Consider the following 24701-nt stretch of genomic DNA (forward strand, 5'->3'; position numbering starts at 1 on the left):
TTATTACTGAAGACAAAGAGGAAAAAAGGAAACTGATAGCCATGAAAGTCAGGGAGTCAGAACATTTGACTGAAGCACAACAAAACGAATTGACTCAGATACTTACAGATTATGAGAATGTGTTTTCGGAAGAACCCGATGTTATCGAGGGCTACACCTATAACATCGAAGTGGTACCTCACGTTACTTTCTGTCACGCAAACTACACCATCCCGTGGCCAAAGAAGGAGGCAATTACGAAAGAAACAAGGAAATGCTTACAAAGACTTAAAGAAGTTCGCTCAGTAGAGCAACGTTTACATTTGTGTGTAGTAGGTTAAGTTTAGAGTGTATTTTTTTTCTGTGTGTAAATGTTAAGATTTTAGTGTAATATTTAAAGACAATGAGGCACACAAGATTAGTGCGATTTAATTTTGTAGTGGTTAAGGAATAACAGTAATTTTAAAGTAATTAGAAAAAAAATGAACGTAGATTTAAGAGTATTTTACAAATTTCATGTTTAAAAATGCTTTAAAAAATTTAAAAAAAAATTCAACAGCATGTAACGATGAAAGAATTTTTCATTAGTGTGTCATGAATATTTTTGAACAATAGTAGTAATGCAACTTATGAAATTCAATATTATAGTGTATATGTCGTTTCATGTATTTATGTCTATACCGATCTTGAAATATGCTCAATCATAATTTACTTAACAATATCAGTGCAGGGTGTACATCACCCAAGGTACCTCATGTGTTGTGGACAAGGTACAAAGCAAATCAGTAAACGCGACTACCGCTAAGCACTGTTAAAATATATTGCCATCTGCTAAGGCAGAAATTTACACGAATTTATCGTGTAAACAAAAGTCACAAATCAAACACTAATCTAGGAACTTGCACGCTAGGCTTAGATTATAAAATGTGTACGATAATGGGAGAGGCAAAGTTTTGTAAAGTCGAGCCTGGCTCTGGAGGGCAAGTACGCAATGAGTGGGCAGACATGACATGGGGACTTACCTCAGATGAGACGGAAATACAATTGTATAGTCAAAAAATCTGAAGACAAGTACGACTCTAAGTGGAAAATAAAAAGAGGTAATTAGTGCGAGAGACTGGTAAAATCCAGCACGAGCCAAAATCCAGTACAGACTGAATGAAATACATTAGTGTTTGTGAACTAATCGAAACAGTTACTTTAAGCAGTGTGAAAAACTGAAGGTGAAACTGTGATATGGACAGTGAAGTGCTAGTATTGAACGTTCAACAGCGGTAAGGACGCCAAACGCCAATATTACGCACGAAAATCTGTGAATTTGCTTATAAATGTGAACTATTAACGTGAAGTGAACCCACAGCCAAATTTTTTGGGACAGACTGTAGTTTCAGTGGCCGGCCGGAGTGGCCAAGCGGTTCTAGGCGCTCCAGTCCGGAGCCGCGCTGCTGCTACGGTCGCAGGTTCGAATCCTGCCTCGGGCATGGATGTGTGTGATGTCCTTAGGTTAGTTAGGTTTAAGTAATTCTAAGTTCTAGGGGACTTATGACCTCAGCAGTTGAGTCCCATAGTGCTCAGAGCCATTTGAACCATTTTGTAGTTTCAGTGAGCACAATAATGCGAGATTGGAATGCGATGCGTGGACTGTTGCAAAACAGCGATCGCAGAAACGGCGAATGTTTGTGCTAAGTTCGTACTGGGACACTCACCAGTGCCTGCGAGTGCGGCGAAAACAAATAATTTTGTCAAGACAAAAACTGACGTGTAATGGAAACAGTATTGCATCAAAACTGCATTCACGGGAGAAGGTCCATGTCATGTATTCTGCAAGACAGTGCTGGCTTGACACTCGGAAACTGGCGAAAACTTAACAACAACTGCCGCACTAATAAATGCTTCTTTCCCACTAGCGTAACCATCTGCAGCGGGAAACAAATATTACGTTGGTTGTGTGTATGTTTCATGTACTACGTCGGAGATGCGTAGCAGAGCTGACTCCTGCCAACAAGAGCGGGGGGCGAATATCATCCCACTCCGCCACGCCCGAGCGAGACAGAAGCGCATCGCCAACGGTGCAGCCGATCAGCTGATTCTGACGTTCCGCGACGGCGAGAGACACGCTGGCGTCCAGCGGGCGTTGACCTCTCCGCAGCCGCCGCGACTGCCGAGCACCGAACACACCAACCGACGCCGTCGCGAGCTAAACGTCGTGGCGTAGATCATCAACGACACCGCAATCAATTGTTATAATGACCTCATTTCTTTGCGTAGTGCAACAAAACATTATTTGTAATGTATGCACATCCTGTACTCCAATGACATCCCAGAAACGTTTAAGTGAAAGTGACCCAAGCAGTTAGTCTGTCGCTCCGCCGAGGTTTTCCCCAGGTTTCCCTACGGCCGCGCCAAATGGGGAGCGAACAGTTAACACCCCTGGGACTTCAAATATTCCGGACTAACTCGTGATTGTATACCATTGAACACTGCAAAAGTTGCAACCCTAAAAAGAAGCAGCCAAAATGAAATTAATTGTACTGTATGTCCTTTTGTACATGACTGTATACGTAACCAATTGTATATTATATTGTTATGTAGATAACTTCATCTGTATTACACCTTGTGTGCAACACACCTCAGTAATTACTACTGTGTAAATATAGGATGTGACACATGTAAACTGTGAAAGAAAAATCTGCGTGTGGACACTGTGGACATGAAAGAGGAAATATTTATGTCAAAAAACACGAACATTTTTTATGACATAAACATTTCGGGGGGCAATATAGCGTCCCCAGTCCCATATTACGAAAAGACTTATAAATTTAATAATATATTTTTTTTCATGTAGCCGTAAAACAATAATTTCTCTGTCGAGAAATGCAAAGAAATGCAATGCAAAGAAATATAACAAAGTGATCTAAAGAGACGACAAGATACGCTCTTTTGTTAATTTTTTTAGTCGTCTGGACTTCATCTTTTGTCTTGAATGTGTATCGACGGACATCTTGCGAGTGCTGGCAAATGAAAGTATATTTGTATGAGTTAAGCAAAAATGATTCAAATGGCTCTGAGCACTATGGGACTCAACTGCTGAGGTCATTAGTCCCCTAGAACTTAGAACTAGTTAAACCTAACTAACCTAAGGACATCACAAACATCCATACCCGAGGCAGGAATCGAACCTGCGACCGTAGCGGTCCTGCGGATGAGTTAAGCATATAATATAATGATTTAGTATTATTGTGCACTTTCAATTTGTAAGAGGTGATCTCGATTTCATGTCCGCCTTCCTTGAATTAACCTGCATTCAAGTAATTTACAGTTCAACAATCGTAGCGGCCGATGCAGCCAACGACGCCATTACGTGGCGATATTAACTTATGAAAAATTAGCGGAAAACTCGCCCGCTATTAACATAATATTAATTTTTCTCCACAGCCGCCCGACGTTGCAGCAAATACGTAGCTTTAAGATTCTTATTTTCAGTACCATAGCCGAGAGCCAGAGCCAGGACTCCGACTACAATACAATGGTTAACGGAGGTAAGAAAAATACTCGCGCGCGTGTGTGGGCCGCAATTTTAATTAATAACCAAAGATCTTTTGCTTTAAAGTGAACTGACTAGCCGAGGAAATTAATATGAAAGGTTTATTCCAATGTTCAACTTATATGCTCATGTTTTAAGATTCTGCGAGTCTAACATTCATTAACGTAACAAATAATTTGAGATTAATATTGTTAAAAAGGAGAATTTCAGGAAAGCATTTAATCGTAAAATCAAAATTAAATGAAATATCATTTTTATTAAGGCCCACCACGTAAGTCGGCAACAATAAAAAAAATAATAATAACCATAACAATATATATAATAAATTACGACGGCCGACGGACGTGAGAAAGCAAATCCTTTAGACATATCGTGTATGAACAACATGTAATTCCTTAATTTAATGATGTGTTTCAACTCTGTAATGCATCCAAATTAATGGAAAACATCTGACGCTTAACCATCGCTCCTTTTAAAAAATGGTTCAAATGGCTCTGAGCACTATGGGATTTAACTTCTGAGGTCATCAGTCCCCTAGAACTTAGAACTACTTAAACCTAACTAACCTAAGCACATCACACACATCCATGCCCGAGGCAGGATTCGAACCTGCGACCGTAGCGGTCGCACGGTTCCAGACTGTAACGACCAGAACCGCTCGGTCACCTCGGCCGACGCGCTACTTTTACAAATATAAATATTTCGCCCGAGAAGTTCATATAACCCTCACAAGAGGTTAACATATAACAACAGTTGTACATGAAGTAAATAAAGAAATGAACCCACCGAAGATAGCAAAAAATGCTGAAATATTTCTGCATAAAAATAAAATTAGAAAAGAGTGTGTTGGATAACGCGGAATCCCTCTCCAATAGTTTATTAAATTATTTTACCGAGAGTTACACCAGTGAGTTATGATTTTGAAAAAGAACATTTTTTCTATCATGTAGCAGATGTATTTACATGAGCTGTATACAAGTCAATTTAAATCAAAATTACTCTCCATTTTAATTCGGGCGACAGAAAGGTTCATATTGTTACCGAATGCATTATGCTTTACACAATTTTCAGTGTGCATGTGTAGGTTCTGACAGCGGAATGCTGATTTAAGTGAAGAGCTCATTTTCCTGAATGCAGAACTCAATGCGCTTTCTAAACGACCTGCGGTCGAGATGTAAAGTCGCTGGTGCCATGGAGTCACAAGCTTCTTCAATGCGCTGTTTGAACTCATCTGATTTTGCGGATTCGGTGAATTAACACAATCCCTTAGACATGATGACGAAAAGAAATCTACTGGTAACGTAAGAACGTAATGGCTGATGGAGCTCCTCGAAAAGGATATAAATCGTGTCCTGTTCATCGTCATCGTGTCGGCGATACTCGAGCGTCAGCAACACGCCGAAGTACTCGCCGCATGTGTATGCCATGTTTATCCCTCATTAATGTCTGTGGCAGACCAACCCAAGTTTCCAGAATGAGATTTTCACTCTGCAGCGGAGTGTGCGCTGATATGAAACTTCCTGGCAGATTAAAACTGTGTGCCAGACCGAGACTCGAACTCGGCACCTTTGCCTCTCGCGGGCAAGTGCTCTGCCAACTGAGCTACCCAAGCGCGACTGACGCCCCGTCCTCACAGCTTCACTTCTGCCAGTATCTCGTCTCCTACTTTCCAAACTTTACAGAAGCTCTCCCGCGAACCATGCTGAACCAACACTCCCGAAAGAAAGGATATTGCGGAGACATGGCTTAGCCACAGCCTTGGGGATGTTTCCAGAATGAGATTTTCACTCTGCAGCGGAGTGTGCGCTGATATGAAACTTCCTGGCAGATTAAAACTGTGTGCCAGACCGAGAGTCGAACTCGGGACCTTTGCCTTTCGCGGGCAAGTGCTCTACCAACCTTTCTTTCACATGAGGATCGGGAAACAGGAGAGCACAAAAACATAAACACACTTGGCTGCTTTGGATCACGTTCAAACTTCCTTGAATGGTTTTGACCGGTCACTAGTCGTTCCACCCAATTCACCACAGCAAAAACTGCAGTTGCGCTACACACCAAAGAGGTGTAATCACTTACAGTGGGGTTGCAGGCCCACGACTTCGTTAGAGAAGGACTGAATCGTTCGGGGATTGTCAGCATTGTCGAAGGTAGTCAAGAAGGTCGTCCTGTTATTCATCATACTGCGAATTGTCGTTTTCGGCCGCGAAATGTGTGGGGGTCAACAGCGCAAGGGAAGGGGTATTTTCATTGACGCTCTTTATGCCACCTTCGGAGTCCTTTTCATGTCTGTTCTGAGCATCGGCGTGTCTAAAATATTTTCCTCGCCCAACCATAAGAAAGCCGCGTAATTTTAACTCTGGGCATTGCGGTTCTGACCCCTGTCACAGAGGAATCAAAAGAAACTGTTGAATTTGGGTAAGATGACGTGTGATGGCCTTCTTATCATTTGACAAGTTCATGGTGGCATTGAGCAGAATTCTAGTGAAATTTGGTCCCAATGTGACGTCATTAACACACCTTACATCTCACATGAACTTTTGAGCTCCGTCATTGCTTCACATGTGTCGACGCCTTGCTGTTTGAATCGTCAATGAGTCCGAGGGTGATATCTGACATCGCATGGCTACATCCTTACAAAAGAAAGACGTAGGAACCTTTGAACAAAACTGCAAACATCTGCGTCGCAAAGGGATACAATCACGCGGTTTGAATGTAGTGACCCTTTAATTGTGTTGCGCAGCGTGCAATATAATCGAAATGAATGCACACGATGCATTGAAGAGGCTTGCTGCAATGTGACACGAGCAACTTTACATCTCGACCTCATGTCTTCTAGAAGGTGCGTTCAGGAAAATGGGCAGAAAATGGTTCAAATGGCTCTAAGCACTATGGGACTTAACATCTGAGGTCATCAGTCCCCTAAACTTAGAACTACTTAAACCTAACTGACTTAAGGAGATCACACACATCCATACCCGAGGGAGGATTCGAACCTGCGACCGTAGCAGCAGCACGATTACGGACTGAAGCGCCTAGAACCGCTCGACCACAGCGGCCGGCGAAAATGGGCACATCACCTGCGTGAACATTCTGCACCGGGGGATCCGTATGAACACAGCCAATTACGCGCAACATAATGCACTCATCCCTAAAATATTCAGCGTTTTTAGGTTCCTAATTTAAATTGATAGAAACTCGGTATAAACTCACCTGCGTACAGTTGTTTTAATTACAGCTACATTACACAATTAATAGCGTTATATTTAAAAATTACACTGATGAGCCAAAACATTTTGACCACCTGCTTAAAAGTTTGTTTGTCCGCGTTTGGAACGAAATACATCACTGATTCTGCCTATTAGGGATCAGAGGTTTGTTGGCAGGCTTGTGGAGGTTGAAAGATGGCGGTGCCTTCCGCACAGGCCACTGCCGTGGTAATACGCATCAGGTACTTCCCTTCATTTTGTTTCGGTGATTATAATACAATTTCATTCTCCTTTTTTTAAATAAATTTTCCCTGATTGATATTAATCTGATGGACTATTAGGGTTAGGGTAAAACAATGATTGATCTTACAGTACTTGCATGACTTGAGTAGCTGTAGCAGAATTAAACTCGGCTATAGAGACAGATTTTTGGACGATGGAGGTGAGCATTGCACTAGATGGAGCTTTGGAACTTTCCTCGAGCAGCAAGCAAATTCGCGGAACCTTCTCATTACTACCCTCCCTTTGTAGTCACCGAAACTGGCTTGGGGCCTGCAGAGCAGTGGTTTTTGGGCCACCATTCTGACGGTCGGTCTTCTTCCGCTAGCGGCCGAAGCAAGAGGGTGGGAATGCCGTGGCTGAATGCGAAATAACACTTCTTTAGAAACCGGCAGCCGGGCATCCATTATTAGCGAGTGGAGAGTGGACGTGGTGTGCGGTCCAGGTAAAGCGACGTCGTGCTAGCGGTTATTACACAACAGCGTACCTAGTGAGACGGGACGACGAATTTCTCCGGATGTCGCGTTTCTCAGATGCCGCCGCGCCTCACCAAAACGGTACCCCCTAAATCGTTTTATGGACTAGATGGAGCTAGTTTTCATTACGAATAGTTCCTCATCTTGTGAAATTCGCCGGGGGCTAGGCTGCAGTACCTTCAGGCATTGTGTGCTCTTTTTCAGAGAACAGAACGTGTACTGCACTGCAGTGATTGGTTGAGGAAGATCGGGTCTCCTTGCTAGAAAACATGATTGGCACTATAACCACTGCTGGGTCATGATAGGTTTATTCAAGAACATTGAGGGGATGGCTGTTTCTCGGAAGGTTGTGTGCAACGGAAGAGGAGAGGATTTGCTTCTCGACCGCCGCGGAGTACAGTCGCTAAAGCTCTTCCGTTTCTATGGAAAGAGCAGTTAGTTGTAAACACGTCCCGACACGCACAGGCGAAACTTTATATTTTCACGGACGTCAGACAATCATCGGTGGACTTGGAGTCATTTCCCGCAGCACGACGCGCAACAGAACCGAGCAGCTTTAGCAGCACCTGCACGCGGACAACAGCATCTCGTCTTTCACCGGCTGGCCGGCCTGGTTGATCGAGCGGTTCTAGGCGCTACAGTTTGGAACCGCGTACCGCTACGGTCGCAGGTTCGAATCCTGCCTCGAGCATGGATGTGTGTGATGTTCTTAGGTTAGTTAGGTTTAAGTAGCTCTAAGTTCTAGGGGACTGATGACCACAGCAGTTAAGTCCCATAGTGCACAGAGCCATTTGAACCAATCTTCCACCGGCTGTGTCGGTAACGTTGCGCAGCTTCGGCAAATTCAGAAGCCTGTTAATCGTTTTGACGGCCATCATTTTTCATAGCAGCCTTGTACTCGCAGTAGTCACTCCCAGTGTCCATTGCATGCTTAATTATATTTTGACGCGAGAGACCAATCAGTGGAACGATACAGCAGAATGTGCTTGCCTAGACTGGCATCCTTCCACTCACAGTAGTCAGTCTCATCTACACGTAAATTCCAGTTAGGGACCCTAAGTGTATTGCCAACCAACCTGTGTTCGTGTTAATGAAATGTTATACGGTTGGCCGCGCTGGATTAGCCGAGCGGTCTCAGGCGCTGCAGTCATAGACTGTGCGGCTGGTCCCGGCGAGGATTCGAGTCCTCCCTCGGGCATGGGTGTGTGTGTGTTATTCTTAGGATAATTTAGGTTAAGTAGTGTGTAAGCTTAGGGGCTGATGACCTTAGCAGTTAAGTCCCATAAGAGTTCACACACATTTGAACATTTTTTTTTTGTTATACAGTTGAAGTTTCTGTTTATATATCAGTTAATAAATCTCTTCGTGATATCATAGGTCCTTGTTATTAGTTTTTCAACAACACCCGTTCTCATTTACTACAATGTCATTTATTTTGTTGTGGATCTGAAAGAATTAAATTAATTTTATGTTAGGCTAGTCAATTCATTAGGTGATCCACACAGGGGCTACTGTTTAACGAATGTCAGATCTACTTTCCCTATTGATAAACATGGCACCCCTTGGGTGTGGTGGTTATGACCTTTTAGTCGTTTGGCAGACGGAGAACTGTCGCCAACATAGGCTGTCTTTCAAGATTTGTGGAATTAGATGTCTACGCACAGGTCGTGTAATTCGCGTAAATAACAGGCCGCTGATTTGCGTATGCGGTTATGGCACCCGATAGCGACCCAGATGGGTTGCATAGGATTTACAGCGGGTGAATCTGGTCACCAAGACATCAACGTGGGCTCACTACAATGCTCCTCAAACCACTGTAGCACGGTTGTGGCTCCGACACACGGACAATTGGATAGTTATACTCTGGTATAGCTGTTGGGGACGACTTCAAGCCAGCCACTGTGACCGAGCGGTTCTAGGCCCTTCAGTCCGGAACCGCGCTGCTGCTACGGTCTCAGGTTCGAATCCTGCCTCGGGCATGGATGTATGAGATGTCCTTAGGTTAGTTAGGTTTAGTTAGTTCTAAGTCTAGAGGACTGGTGACCTCAGATGTTAAGTCTCATAGTGCTCAGAGCCATTGGAACCATTTTTGACGACTTCAGGCATGAAGGGGTGCAGGTGGTTCGTAGCTGTCAGCGTGTTTTCGATTACTACCACAGGTCCCATGCAAGCGTACGAGAATATCTCCCATAACATAATACTGGTTCCACCAGCCTGCGTCTGTGGCGCGCTGCACGTTTCGAGCCATCGTTCACCTCGATGACGGCGTCTGTGGAGACGACCATCTACCTAGTGCAACAAAAATGTGAGTCATACGAAAGCCGAAGTTCGCACTGTTCGACGGTCGAACCCCAATTTTCCCGTGCCCACTGCAATCGCTGTCGTTGGATCAAAATGTGGACACGTAGGGGTGGTCTGCTGCAGAGCTCCATGTCCAACAATGTACGATGAACGGTGTGCTCCAAAACACTTGTGCGTGGACCAGCAATCTGCTTTTTCGGCACAGACGTCACAGATAACCATCCATCCTACTTTACAGGGCAGACAAGCCTCCGAACAGTATGTTCCGTGAAGAGTCGTGGACTTCAAACAATTTAGTGCCTAGTGGTAGTTTCACCGTCCTTCTATCCCTTTCTGTAGGTGCTCACGAGAGCAGCACGTGTACATTCGACCAGCTTCGCTGGTTTCGATACACTCGTTCACAGGATCTTCAAAAATGGCTCTGAGCACGATGAGACTTAACTTCTGAGGTCATCAGTCCCCTAGAACCTAGAACTACTTAAACCTAACTAACTCACGGACATCACACACATCCATCTCATCCATGCCCGAGGCAGGATTCGAACCTGCGACCGTAGCGGTCGCGCGATTCCAGACTGTAGCGCCTAGAACCGCTCGGCCACCCGACCGGCTCACAGGATCAGTTTAATAATAATTTGCCCTCTGTCAGAGTTGCTTATCTCAACCGATTTCTCCATTTGCAGCCCATATCTGGGCTAGGGTGAGCCCCTATCAGTGTCTGCTCCTTTTACGTACTTTTGTCAGCGCGTCACGTAACCGCAGGGTCACCAGGCGGCATCCAAAGTAGCGGCGGACAGTGGTCATAATGTTTTGGCTTATCAGCGTATAACTCGTTTCTGTAACTCTCCGGAAAATAACTAAACAAATAATAATTCCACAGAAAATGTGACGCTTCTTACGTTTGACTAACTAAGTATTAATTTCGTGTAAGTTACAGAGAAAAACACCTTATTTGAAACATCCTGTATTTGGCGAACCGAAACTCGAACATAGATCCTTTTGTTCACCTGCGGCTAATGCACTAACAGAATGATTATCCAGGTTAGGATTCCAGCAGCAGTTTGGATGACGACACGTGGCTAGTGATGGTCTTCCTCGTGGCGAGCACTGCTATCACTAGTGCACAGTACACGTGAATAGTGACGATGGTGTTGACGGTGTCGTAGCATACAAACACGATGGTCTGCCAGCTGTGTCTTAAGTCTCAAGGGCAAAGTCCTCTGATCTAAATGTAACAAATTCTTTATTGCTGATACTATAGATTTCCCTAAAAAGACAATGGCAAGCCGTAATAAAAAATTTCTGTTGTAAGGTTAATCGTCTCTAACTAGAAAAACTCCCCTAAAACTGGGAGAAATAACCACTCGTAAGAGTCAGCTGTGTAGGAATTCAGGAATTTTTCGACTCACCTCCGTAAAGTCACCGAGAAATCTTGCACAGTCGTGGTCAAGCTAGCTAGAATGAGTATTTTGACTAATATCCGTGAATGTATAACATAATGGTATGGCCGGCCGGTGTGGCCGAGCGGTTCTAGGCGTTTGAGTCTGGAGCCGCGCCACCGCTACGGTCGCAGGTTCGAATCCTGACTCGGCCATGGATGTGTGTGTTCTAGGGGACTGATGACCACAGATGTTGAGTCCCATAGCGCACAGAACCATTTGATTTGAACCATAATGGCATGTTTTTGTCATTGTTAGACTGACAACAAGCCTCTGGGCACAGGAATTCCACTACCAACGTGCGACATCACACCTGAGCCGTATGCAGCCAACTGTACTTGTAAGACTAACAGGAGCATTTAGTAAAACACTGGTAAAATCACATACTAGTAATAATGGGGATGTGTCTTGCCGAACTTTGTGATATTGGTTGCGGGAAACGCACATTGAGAAGACGGGACAGATTACTGAAGACAATGTTAGGAATAAGGTTCACTTATAGTCCTGGAGAACTGGGAGGAGATGAAGGGACTGGAACAATAAGGATATTATGTTTAAAGCTTTCCCAGCGCACGTACTGCTTCTCCGTGCTTTTATGGAACAATAAGGATATTGGTCATCGCGTTAGCTAAATTTTCCAAGGCATTCGAGAATGAAGTAAACTACAGTATTTCACTCCAAGTTAAGTTATGGTCCGATTCATAATGTACGAATGACGTCAGAGAGCTGACGTAACATGCTGTTGCATACTCTATGTACCCTTGTCCGTTTTTAAGCTACGCTACAGATCAATTTATTTATGAAAATACAAAGTACAATCTCCAACAAATTTTACATATTCACATATTCCTTTACCTTTAATCCAAATAAATACAGTTTCATTTAGAGATATTTTACGTCTATTACGTGTATGCAAGGAAAAGGGTGAGGGTGACATATATGATGATTTGCCAAATCCAGTACACCATATTATTTCCCAGTGCTTTGGCTACAAAACCCTATTTCTCAATATAATCTCTGTTGAATGCGAAGGCCTTACATCATCTTACTGGGGGAACCTAAATGCCCGCGTGGTAGCACTCTACCGACCGATGTCGTACCACATCAATAACCTCCTCATTATCCACGTACTGCTTCCCTTCATTGGGCTAAACAGATGGAAGTCGGAAGGAGCGAGATTCTGGGCTGTAGGGCGCATGAGGAAGAACAGCCCAGTTTTATGACCCTATCTCGGGTGCGCGGACATGTGTGAAGCCCTGCGTTGTCATGGTGAAGTTCGTTTAATTTTTGTGACGACGAACACGCGGAAGTCGTCTCTTCAGTTTCTTCCGGTAGCACAGTACACTTCCGAGTTGATAGCTGCACCGTGAGGGAGGTCATCAAACAGAATAACCCCTTCGAGTCCTGGAAGACCGTCGCCATGACTTTACCGGCGATTGTGCGGCTTTGAACGTTTCCTTCGGAGGAGAGGTATGTGGCTCCACTCCGTGGATTACCATTTGTTTCCTGTTCAGAGTGATGAATCCTAGTTTCATTGTCTGTGATGATGTTAGAAAAAAATTTGCCACTATCAGCCTTGTAACGCGCAGGAAATTCCGCACAGATGGTCCTTCGTTGCTCTGCCCGGTCTTCTGTTAGACGATGAGGAACCCAGCCGGCACACACCTTTGAGTACCCCAACTCGTGGGTGAATGTTTCAGCAATACCAACAGAGACTTCCAGTTGTGCAGCAAAGTATTTGATAGTGATCCGTCGATCACCTCGAATGAGAGTTGCCGCACGTTCCAGCACTGCAGGAATCACCACTGTGTGCGGCAGGCCAGCAGTCGGGAGGTCGGACTGGTTTCCGCGACTTTGTTGCGATGACAGACGCCTCTCCCACGACTTGTTGTGGTTTTGTAACTGGCAGGTCTCCCTAGACATTCGGCAAATACCACTGAATATTTGCAATGCTCTGGTTTTCCACTAAAAGAAACTCAGTGTCAGCTCTTTGCTTGGAACGCATCTCCGTTATAGATGCCATTTGGAGGCCACGTATAGCGCCACCACCTATCGGAACTTCTTGAAACTACGGGGGCTGAAGGGGGAATATTCGACGATGCCCTACAAGAAGCTCCGCATTTTTTTCAACCGAAACTGGCCGAGAAAAAATGTTGGTTTACTTACTGAACGCGTTTCATAACATGTGTAAGTAGGCTGTTTCAATGTAAGTAGGCTGTTTAGGTTTTTACGTTGGTAACGCCGTGTAGCGCTCTATACGAAAATCACTGACTGTTCTGTGTGCAGTCTGTGGCTGGTTTGCATTGTTGGAATTTGCTATTGTAGTGTTGGGCAGTTGGCTGTTAACAGCGCGTAGCGTTGCGCAGTTGGAGGTGAGCCGCCAGCAGTGGTGGATATATATATATATATATATATATATATATATATATATATATATATAAAAGTCATAATATATATATATATATATATATATATATATATAATGACTTTTGAACACTATTAAGGTAAATACATTGTTTGTTCTCTATCAAACTCTTTCATTTGTTATCTATGCCTATCAGTAGTTAGTGCCTTCAGTAGTTAGAATCTTTTATTTAGCTGGCAGCATTGGCGCTCGCTGTATTGCAGTAGTTCGAGTAACGAAGGTATTTGTGAGGTAAGTGATTCATGAAAGGTATAGGTTATTGTCAGTCAGGGCAATTCTTTTGTAGGGATTATTGAAAGTCAGATTGCGTTGCGCTAAAAATATTGTGTGTCAGTTTAGTGATGATCAGAATAAGTAGAGAGAGAAATGTCTGAGTACTTTCAGTTTTGCTCAGCTGTTTGAAAATCAAATAACGTAAGGGGTTTACCAGCACAGTATATTCATAAATTTTTCTAAGGGGACGTTTAACATGGATTGTGCACACTTCATCTGTAATGATGGCTATTAAAGTTGTTACAGTATGAATCCAGCATGCAACAAACGTAAAACTCACACGAAGTGTACTACATGCTTTTACATGCAAATGATCTGCGCTTCAAGGCGAAGAACAAAGCAGGTGGAAGTAACACCGCATACGTCCTTTATTTAATAAACGCAACGGGTTTTTCAATCAGAAATCGTATTCGTATTTCTTTTGTTTGTGAGAAGATCGTCTTACGCCTCGTGTAAAAAGAAGGAAAGTCTGCCAGCACGTATAGAAATTCGATAGGGGCAGGATCTCGGCCTATCGAGACTGTGGTTCATCATTCCGCAATATTGCTGCTCGCCTTGCTCTGGAGCCCTTGACTGTTATGGAATATTGAATCGAATGTTCAGGAGGGCTGTAATCGAAACCTTGCGGGAGCTCCGCGGCACCGTGAGACTAGCTCTCCGGAGGCAAGACACACGTGGTCCGGTCACACTAATGTAACCAACGTTTTGTTCAACATCAAACTGCAGCAACTACTCACATATGGCAAGTGGCAGCACTAGCAGTTGAGAGTACATAAAGCGTCTAGGGTGGGGTGGGGGGGGGGGGGGATGCGGGAAACTGTGCAGTCGTTGTTATATTGAGGAAAGGGAGCGATTTATCTGACGACCATGAGGGTATGACTATTAGCTTTCATGCAGAGGGTGGAATCATTTCCGAGACGGCTAAGTTCGTAAACTGTTGGCGTTCCGCACGTGGTTAAAGTATACCGTGTATGGCAGAATGGCACTATCCAAAACCGGCACCAAGGCAACTACGGTGCTCAGCAGGTCATAGTTGACAAGGATGAATTGCGGCATCGGAGACGCGTACGGGTGAACAGACGTGCAACTACTGAACAGCTGACTGCCCAAATGAACCAAGATGCTACAGGCAGCGTCTCCTCAACGAGCGTTCAGCGAACCTTGCTGCGTATGTTCCATTGCAGCAAGTAACTAGTTCATGCACTCACGCTGACTGCTGCTTATCAGCGACGAAGGCTGGAATTTGCACCTCACTACCGATACTTCACGTCCACTGAATAGTGACAGGTGGCCTTCTCGGATGAATCACCTTTTATGCTCTACCGGCCTGAAATGTCTGAAAGCAAACACCCTGCAACCATCGTCGAAAGGGTTCAGGTCTGAGGTGGCAGCTTTGTGATTCCGTCATTCTCGAGGCACAGTGGATCAACAAGGTGTATCAGCTATCCTTGGGCACCATGTCCACACCCATTTTCAGTTTGCGTTTTCGTCAGCACGATGGCACCTACCAAAGTAATGTGTCACACAGTACGCAGTGTACGTGCGTGGTTCGAAGAGCACTAGGAATAGTTCACCTTACTCCCCCGGCCACCAAACTCCAGGGATTTAAACACAATCGAGAATCTGTGGGACCACCTCGATGGGACCCGTTCGTGCCATAGATTCTTAGCCGAGATACTTATCGCAGCTGACCACGGAACTGTATTCGGCATGGCTCCACATCCCTGTCGGTACGTTCCAGAACCCCACTGACTCCCTTCCTGCTCGTCTCGCTGCGGTTCGCATAGCAAAAAGGCTTTTGACGAGTGGACAATTTAATATGACTAGATAGTGTATTATTCGCTCTGCCGCACTGGATTGTACAGCTACGCCTCGAACCTTGAGTCAGAAATAGGCTTGTTTGCAAAAAGACATGTATCCACACGGGCAGCACGACGACTTCTGAGGCATCACGAGCTGTCAGTTCGGGATCATAGATGTGACTTTCCTTGACGCGTCAGAAGAGAGAGGATCAAGGACGGTGCGCTTAACAACACTGGACACAGAAATGCCACCACTTCGCCTTTTCAAACAAGTCACTTTTCTGTGTACAGCATCACGTGGGATGTATACCTGTGTAGGGACTCCGAGGAGAATGAACATCGACGAGTAGTGGTCGTCGTCATCGTAAGCCGTGAGAGTGTGGGGTGCCATGGGGTATATAAAACCATCACCTATTGTTCGCGTAGCCGACAATTTACACATCAGCCGCTACATTTCTGACGTGTTAAGCCCAGTGGATGTGTCGCATCTTCGAGATCTCCGTGAAGTCATCTTTTAACAAGATAATGCGAGCCCCCATGTCCTGACCTACCTCGATGCAGAGGGTGTTCTACATGTGCCTGGCTAATATGTTCTCCAGATCTACATCTACATATATTCTCCGCAAGCCACAATATGGTAGATGGCGGAGGGTACACGGTACCATTGGTAATGATTATATGCCCTGTTATACTAGGAAATGGTGCGAGACAGAAAAGGCTACCTATGTGCTTCTGTACGAGCCCTAATTTCTCTTAACTTGTATTCGCGGTCCTTACACAACATGTAGGTTGGTGGCAGTAGAATCGTCATGCAGTCTGTCCCAAACATCAATTCGATAAAATTTCTCAATAGTGATTCGCGGAAAGAACGTCTTGTTCCCTCCAGGAATTTCCATTTGAGTTCACGAAGCATTCCCGTAATACTTGCCTGTTAAATGTAAGTGCCGTGTGGCTAGGGCCTCCCTTCGGGTAGACCGTTAGCCTGGTGCAAGTCTTTCGAATTGCGTGTCGATGGCGATGAAATGATGATGATAAGGACAACACAACACCCAGTCCCTGAGCGGAGAAAATCTCCAACCCAGCCGGGAACCGAACTTGGGCCGTTAGGCATGACATGCCGTCGCGCTGACCACTCAGCTACCAGGGGCGGACGCTTGCCTGTTGATCGAACTTAATGTTAACAGATCTGGCAATATGCCTATGAACTGCTTCGATGCATTCTTTTAATTCCACCTAATAGAAATACGAAAGACTCAGTCAGTACTGAAGAATAGGTTGCACAAATATTTTGTGCGCTGTCTTCTTTATAGGTGAGGTACACTTTCCCACAGTTCTCCTAATAAACCGAAATCGATCTTTCGCCTTCCCTACAACCGACCTTACTTGCTCGTTCCATTTCATATAGCCTTGCGACATAACGCCTATACATTTAATCGAATTGACTGTGTCAAGCAGCACACTACTAATACTACATTTGAACATTATGTGATTGTTTTTTTTCTATTCATTTGCAGTAACGTACTCTTTTCCACACTTGGAGCAAGCCGTCGTTCATCACACCAAATATTAATTGTGCTGAAGTAATCCAGTATCTTCCTCCAGTCACTCAATGACGGCACTTTCTGGTACACTACAGTGTCATCAGCAAACAGTCGCAGATTGATGCTTACCCTACCCTCCAAATTGTTTACGCATATAGAGAACAAGGTCGCACCTATCAAGATTCCTTGAGGGCTCCTGACGATACATTTATCTCCAGGTAATGCCGCCTTCCGGGGCAAGATACTGGTTACTATTACTTACGAAGTCTTCTGACCACTTATAACACTGAGAACTTACTAGGTATGATCGAAACTTCGCTAATAGTTTGCAGTGTGGTACTGTTTGTTGAAATAAGCTTTTCTGTCTCAAGGAATTTTGTTATAAACCAACTTAGAATATAGTCAATAATTCTGCACCAATTGAAAACACCTACTGAGTTGCTGAGAGATTGACATGCCAATACTGGCGGCTAGCCTTTAAGATTGATGAATTGTGGCAGAAAGTAGAAGAACAATGGAATGAAATACTCGTAGTTGCATTTGTCTTCCTAGCTCAGTTAGAGTCACTGCTGATGCGAGGGGTGGTAGCTCTGTGTACTAGATTTCGCACCCTGTATTCCCACAAATCAAGTACTAATTTAATTACGTGTTCTCTCTACTATACTGTATAGTCGGTGACATAATTCGCGAGACCTCACACCTTATCGTTATGCTGAAATGCAAACTTTTGCTGTCCTTTACACATCATAATAGGCACGGACACAAACACTTCAAACTGATATGTATCCCTATTGTACCTCACAGGAAACTAAAAGTGAAATGTCAACAGCAGCGACATTAAGAGGTGACATAAAACGATTTCGAGCAAAATCAGTTTAACAAGGAAGGAGAATAGTCATCCACGAACATCAAAGCTAATAATAACAACATTCTTCGTGATGTACACATTTTTGTAAGACATGATGTGTAATTCGTAAAAGGATGTAGTAACTGCTCTGGAATTTTATTTTTCCCATGACGTTTTAATCTCTTCACATCTGACACATGGTTCAAATGGCTCTGAGCACTATGGGACTTAACTTCTGAGGTCATCAATCCCCTAGAACTTAGAACTACTTAAACCTAACTAACCGGACATCACACATATCCATGCCCGAGCCAGGATTCGAACCTGCGACCGTAGCGGTCGCGCGGTTCCAGACTGTAGCGCCTAGAACCGCTCGGCCACACCGGCCGGCTTCTGACACATGTTTTTCTACATACCTGTCATCACAGTGCCATGAACGGAGACACCAATAAGATTTCAGGTTCCACAGTACGAATATTTCAGTCAGAGATTTCTGATGGACGTTCGTTGAGTCAGTAAGGAACCAATAATGACAACTTCAGAGAAAGAGGAGACAAAACCCATAAATAAACTTATTTATCGGTATTAACATGGACTTATGTCTATATGCGAACCAAGTTAGGGGTTAATGTAGTCCTCACAGTTTCAATAAGATTATGACAATTTTTTCATGCTGTTTCTGATTGTCAAACGTTTAAATAAAACGAAAACCACTAATCACCTGGTCTAGTACTAACAGTGCTTCTCGGCTGGCGGTTCAGACAAGAGGCATCCTGTGTTGCGCCATCTGTTACGAAATGCTGGAGATCACTGAGACCTACCATTTTGGGAACGGACGAGTGTCAGTTTCCACAGACCGGCTCTATGAGGCACTAGAAGGACGACTACTGTTTGGTGTGGCGAGTCACTTGTGGTTTTCCTGAAAGTGAATATTTGTCAACAGTTGTGGTATGCATATCATCTGAAGTATTACTTAAATATAAGACAAATACAAACTAGTTGTGATGTCACTGCTGAAAATTTCCTTTATACACACATCATTAATACAATAACCTATCTGGCATCGTGAGTCGATGAGGAAACAACTGTTCTAAAGACATTCAAACAAATATAAGACTTTGAGTTGCAAGTTACTGCGGATATTAGCTTTATTAACAGCGTGTCTCGAGAGCGCAGGTAATAGAGAAACGAATTAAGTAGTTTTCGAAGAGACAGGGACAAACTTAAGGCTACGTGTTGTTTTCAAATTCCAGATATTAATATCCACAAATGAAAATGTTGAAAGTCTACTTTGCACCTTTACTGATGCAACAGTAAACATGGTCAGACCTAATACTAACACATTTGATTATTTGGAATGAGAACTCTAAGCACCGAGTTTCGCAAAAACGAAAATCTTACGATGACATTAGTCATCAAACACAAACTACGGTGGTTTATGTACAGTGCTTATCACGTTTGTCTTGTATTTCTATAGACTGCTCACAGTCTTTTTACTACCAAAAACAAAAAAAGTATATGTGATTTTAGTAATGCTGAAGGACAGCAAACACTATGAAGAAATTATTGTTGTCATTCATGATCTTATTCTGTAACCATGAAAAAAATCTTCATAGTAAAAAAAGACACGGAAAATTGTTTAGCACCGAACAAATTTCTCGATGTCATCTGTGCACAAACTGATAATGACATTTTTATTCCGTATTTTTAGATAAAGGCACAACAACTACATTTTGTCTGTAACTGTTGTGCACCAAGCAAGAGGCACACAGCAGATGGTGCGAGAGGCCTCCATCACACAGGCGCAACCATTCGCCTGGCGTCTCTCAGTTCCGAATAGCAGTCTTCTGCAGATGGCGCTCACAAACCCGGAGCGCTTCCTGCTTTCTCGCCACTTCGTCCAGCACGTCGTATACGTCGGCAAATATCATGGACAGCCGCCAAAGCGGGCGCTGTCAACTGCGGACTACATTGCTTCCGCCTTGGGCTGGCGGACATGGAAATCGTTCCACTGACAGGCACCGAAACACATTGCGCCACGGAAACATAGAGTCACGATCTAGCCGCTGCACATTTCAATGCCTGCAGCCAGCTCAGCGCAGTTCTCTGAAGACTAAGCAGTAGCTGTTTACGGCGCACTAGGTTCATTAACATAGTGTCTGCACATCACTTTCAGTTATAGTGACAATATGATAGACTGCCAAGAGAGAGCAAAGTTACTTAAACATCAGGGGACCCGTGAGAAACTTTCGCAATTGTATAGGTTCAAATAATGACAATATTAGGAATGAGGGTAGTCATTGGCACAAGCGTAGTTGTGGGGATGAAGAGAGAACGTGATTAAGAAAATGAGCCGAACGACGTGAAATAACAATCATGAATTTATGATACATCTTTGTATTTACATTTACATGCACATAATTTTGAACAATATTTTTTACAGAGCTTTGCAATGCCTTGGTGTAAACGATGTTTGACGTAAGAATACACGGAGGTGACAAAAATCGTGGGATTGCGATATGCAGATATACAGATGGCAGTAGTCTCACGTAATAAGTTATAAAGGGGCAGCGCATTGACAGAGCTGTTATTTGTGCTCAGGTGTTTCATATGAAAAGGTTTTCCATGTGATTTGGCCGCACGACCGGAATTAGCAGACCTTGAATGCGGATGGTAATCGGAGCTAGCCGCATGGGGCATTCCATTTCGGGGATTGTTACGGAATGCAATATTCCGAGATCCACAGTGTCGAAAGTGTGCGGTGAGTACCAAATTTCAGGCATTACCTCCCATCAAGGACAACACAGTGCCCGACGGCCCTCGCTTAACAACTGAGAGATACGGCGTTTGCTTAGAGTTGTTAGTGCTAACAGGCAAGCCACACTGCGCGAAATAACCGCAGAAATCAATGTTGGACATACGACGAACATATCCGTTAGGACAGTGCGGCGAAATGCGGCGTTGTTGGGCTATGGTAGCAGACGACCGATCGCGAGTGGTTCAAAATGTTTCAAATGGCTCTAAGCACTATGGGACTTGACATCTGAGGTCATCAGTTCGCTAGACTTACAACTATTTAAACCTAACTAACCTAAGGACATCACACACATCCATGCCCGAGGCGGGATTCGAACCTGCGACCGTAGCAGCAGGGCGTTTCCGGACTGAAGCACCTAGAACCGTTCGGCCACAAAAAATGGTTCAAATGGCTCTGAGCACTATGGGACTTAACATCTGAAGTCATCAGTCCCCTAGAGTTAGAACTACTTAAACCTAACTAACCTAAGGACGTAACACACATCCATGCCCGAGGCAGGATTCGAACCTGTGACCGTAGCGTTTCGAGACGAAAGCGCCTAGAACCGCTCGGCCACACCGGCCGGCGTTCGGCCACAGCGGCCAGCACCGACGTGAGTGCCTTTTGTAAAAGCACATCACCTGCAGCGCCTCTCCTGATCTCGTAATCGTATCGGTTGGCTCCTAGGCGACTGAAAAACCGTGGCCTAGTCAGATAAATCCCAATTTCTGATGGTCGGGTTCGAGTGTGGTGCAGACCCCACGAAGCCATGGACCCAAGTTGTCAACAAGGCATTGTGCAAAATGGTGGTGGCTCCATCACAGTGTCGACTGTGTTTACTTGGCGTGGACTCGGTCGTATGGTCCAACTGAACCAGCTGAGACGACCAGCAGCTATTCATGGTATGCATGTTCAATAAATTATTGTTCGAAAGTTACTGGTTGCGGATGTTATTTATAATTTTTGATACACTGTCGCGGTACCTAAAGATGTCATAATGGCCAAAAATAATAATATGCAATTAACTTTCTACGTGCTGTTGCCGCGCCTGTCGGGGTTAGGTGGAATCGGTTCGCAATCATTGGGAACGACACGAAACCTTCCCAATTCTATGGACAAGTTCTGATCACATGTATAGCGCATAAGACTCAATTCTGGCACGGATACCATTATAAAAGGAAAACATCCGTAAGCACGACACGATCAGAAAATATCCGTAAGAGCCTCCGTGTGAAAAATCCGTCAGTCGCCAAATATTTTTTCACGGTTTGCTCCTGATTCTGAACTTTTGGATCTGACCAGAAACCCATTAACGTACCGTGGATTAACTCAATGTTTATTTACAAACTTTAAGAGCGACGCAAGTGTCGTACCGTTTGGTTACAGAAAGAAGGCACGGAACGAGACGTGCGAAAATAATTTGCAGGGCGCCTACGGGGCGAAGGGTGGTGAGAGGGGGAATGGTTAGGAAAATTTCAAAACCTGTATTACTCATCCACGGATGGCTGTGCGCGTGGTACCGACCAGAGACTACGATTTTACACACAAAAGTAAAAAGGGTTCGCTAAAAGCACATTATTTCTATCAAAAATTGTGAAATTAAGGTAAGGCTGCAGTAATGCAGTTCAAGTGCAAGGAGTTGAAGAAAATGGCATTTGAGGTATTTATTAATTATGAATTACCATGAAGCATTATGTTGAAAGAAACTTGCAGTCCATGGTTGCGGTCTTGGCCTGCAAGTTTTTTACAACGTATCAAATAAGTTACTGTGTTGGACGCACCAAACTTTACCATGGATAAAGTGTTGTATTTATAAATACAGTTATATTCATTATTAAATGTATTGGTTGGTTGGTTGGTTGGTTGTTTCGGGGAAGGAGACCAGACAGCGAGGTCATCGGTCTCATCGGATTAGGGAAGGACGGGGAAGGAAGTCGGCCGTGCCCTTTGAAAGGAACCATCCCGGCATTTGCCTGGAGCGATTTAGGGAAATCACGGAAAACCTAAATCAGGGTGGCCGGACGCGGGATTGAACCGTCGTCCTCCCGAATGCGAGTCCAGTGTCTAACCACTGCGCCACCTCGCTCGGTATTAAATGTATTAATCACTCTCACCACTGCATATTGTTATGATTGCAGCAATGTGACAATTATCTGACCATTCTGTTTCTCTAGAACGCAGCATTATGCCATCCGAATAATTATTTTTCTCGCTCCACTGCGAATAACACTTTCCCTAGAATTCCTTACACTTCTCGGTGGTGTAAGGGATGACATAAATGGGTCAGCAATGGCTTTATCATAACTCATTATTTTGAAATACCTTTGCCCAGTTCCCAAACAGCCGCTACTGTTAAACAGCTAAGGTTAGCAGCAATGGAAGAGAGAAGACAGTCAGCATGAAACGTTCCGAATACTGTCGACACTACAAGGAGAATAAGCCATCTAATTTCCTTAACCAGACTGAAATATTCGACAAAACGTAAGGTCTCGTTCCGTATTATACCTGTCGTGAAATGGATAAAATTGAGTAGCTATATGTTCTCTTATATTTGGCCATATGCCGGCCGGTGTGGCCGTGCGGTTAAAGGCGCTTCAGTCTGGAACCGCGTCACCGCTACGGTCGCAGGTTCGAATCCTGCCACGGGCATGGATGTGTGTGATGTCCTTAGGTTAGTTAGGTTTAATTAGTTCTAAGTTCTAGGCGACTGATGACCTCAGAAGTTGAGTCGCATAGTGCTCAGAGCCATTTGAACCATTTGGCCATATGTTTTCCTAAAACATTACAGGGCGCACCCGTTTATGTCAGAGGGCGCACCAGTGCGTCCTGGCGCATACTTAAAGAACCACTGACTAACTGAAAACGTCAGCTGCCGACAGGTGTTGTTGATATACATCGATGTGGACAGCTGAAAATGTGTGCCCCGACCGGGACTCGAACCCAGGACCTTTTGCTTATATGGCAGACGCTCTCTCCATCTGAGCCACCGAGGACACAGATGAATAGCGCCACTGCAGGGACTTATCCCTTGCACGCTTCCCGTGAGACTCACATTCCCAACTGTCCACAATTCTACATATGTATTGTACCTTATAGACATTTGCCCACCCACTCATTACTCGCGCACGCTTTGGCGATTTCGGTAAGAGTTTGGGCAACCTGTGCGCATTCGCACACACGAAGGTCAATGGATGGGTAGCCTTTAACTATGTATACGAAGACAGTAACTTGTTCTCGACAGAACAGTTACTGTTGATGACCGTGCAGCTTTTCCCTGGAATAAATGATGACTAACTGAAAACCTCAGCTGCCGACAGGTGTTGTTGATATACCTAGATGTGGACAGCTGAAAACGTGTGCCCCGACGGGGACTCGAACCCGGGACCACCTGCTTACACGGCAGACGCTCTATCCATCTGAGCCACCGAGAACACATATGAATAGCGCGACTGCAGGTCGGAGCACACATTTTCAGCTGTCCACATAGAGGTATATCAACAACACCTGTCGGCAGCTGAGGTTTTCAGTTAGTCATCATTTATTCCAGGGGAAAGCTGCACGGTCATCAACAGTAACTGTTCTTTCGAGAACAAGTTACTGTCTTCGTATATTAAGAACCACTGTTATAGGCATATACCAGTCTTTGGTATTTCCACCGCCGTCGTGGGATCTGTTTACTGTTATTCCCGTGACCGAGAGATCCTTCGGCCGGAACTGATATGCGGCCACAGACCGCAAATTTATCAACCATTGCAGGCTAGTGCGTCCGCAGGCACGAGCGTTCGCGGCTGC

The 24701-nt window shown here is 44.4% G+C and overlaps 1 non-coding gene across 1 annotated transcript; it reads right to left on the reverse strand.

Moving 5' to 3' along the window:
• Window positions 1–23828: 23828 nt before the first annotated feature.
• Trnai-uau (transfer RNA isoleucine (anticodon UAU)) lies at window positions 23829–23902 on the reverse strand. Its single transcript has one exon. It is a non-coding gene; the product is annotated as a tRNA-Ile (tRNA).
• Between the last annotated feature and the right edge of the window lie 799 nt (window positions 23903–24701).

This window comes from Schistocerca serialis, chromosome 3 (genome assembly GCF_023864345.2).
Source record: "Schistocerca serialis cubense isolate TAMUIC-IGC-003099 chromosome 3, iqSchSeri2.2, whole genome shotgun sequence".
In the NCBI taxonomy this organism is placed as follows: domain Eukaryota; kingdom Metazoa; phylum Arthropoda; class Insecta; order Orthoptera; family Acrididae; genus Schistocerca; species Schistocerca serialis.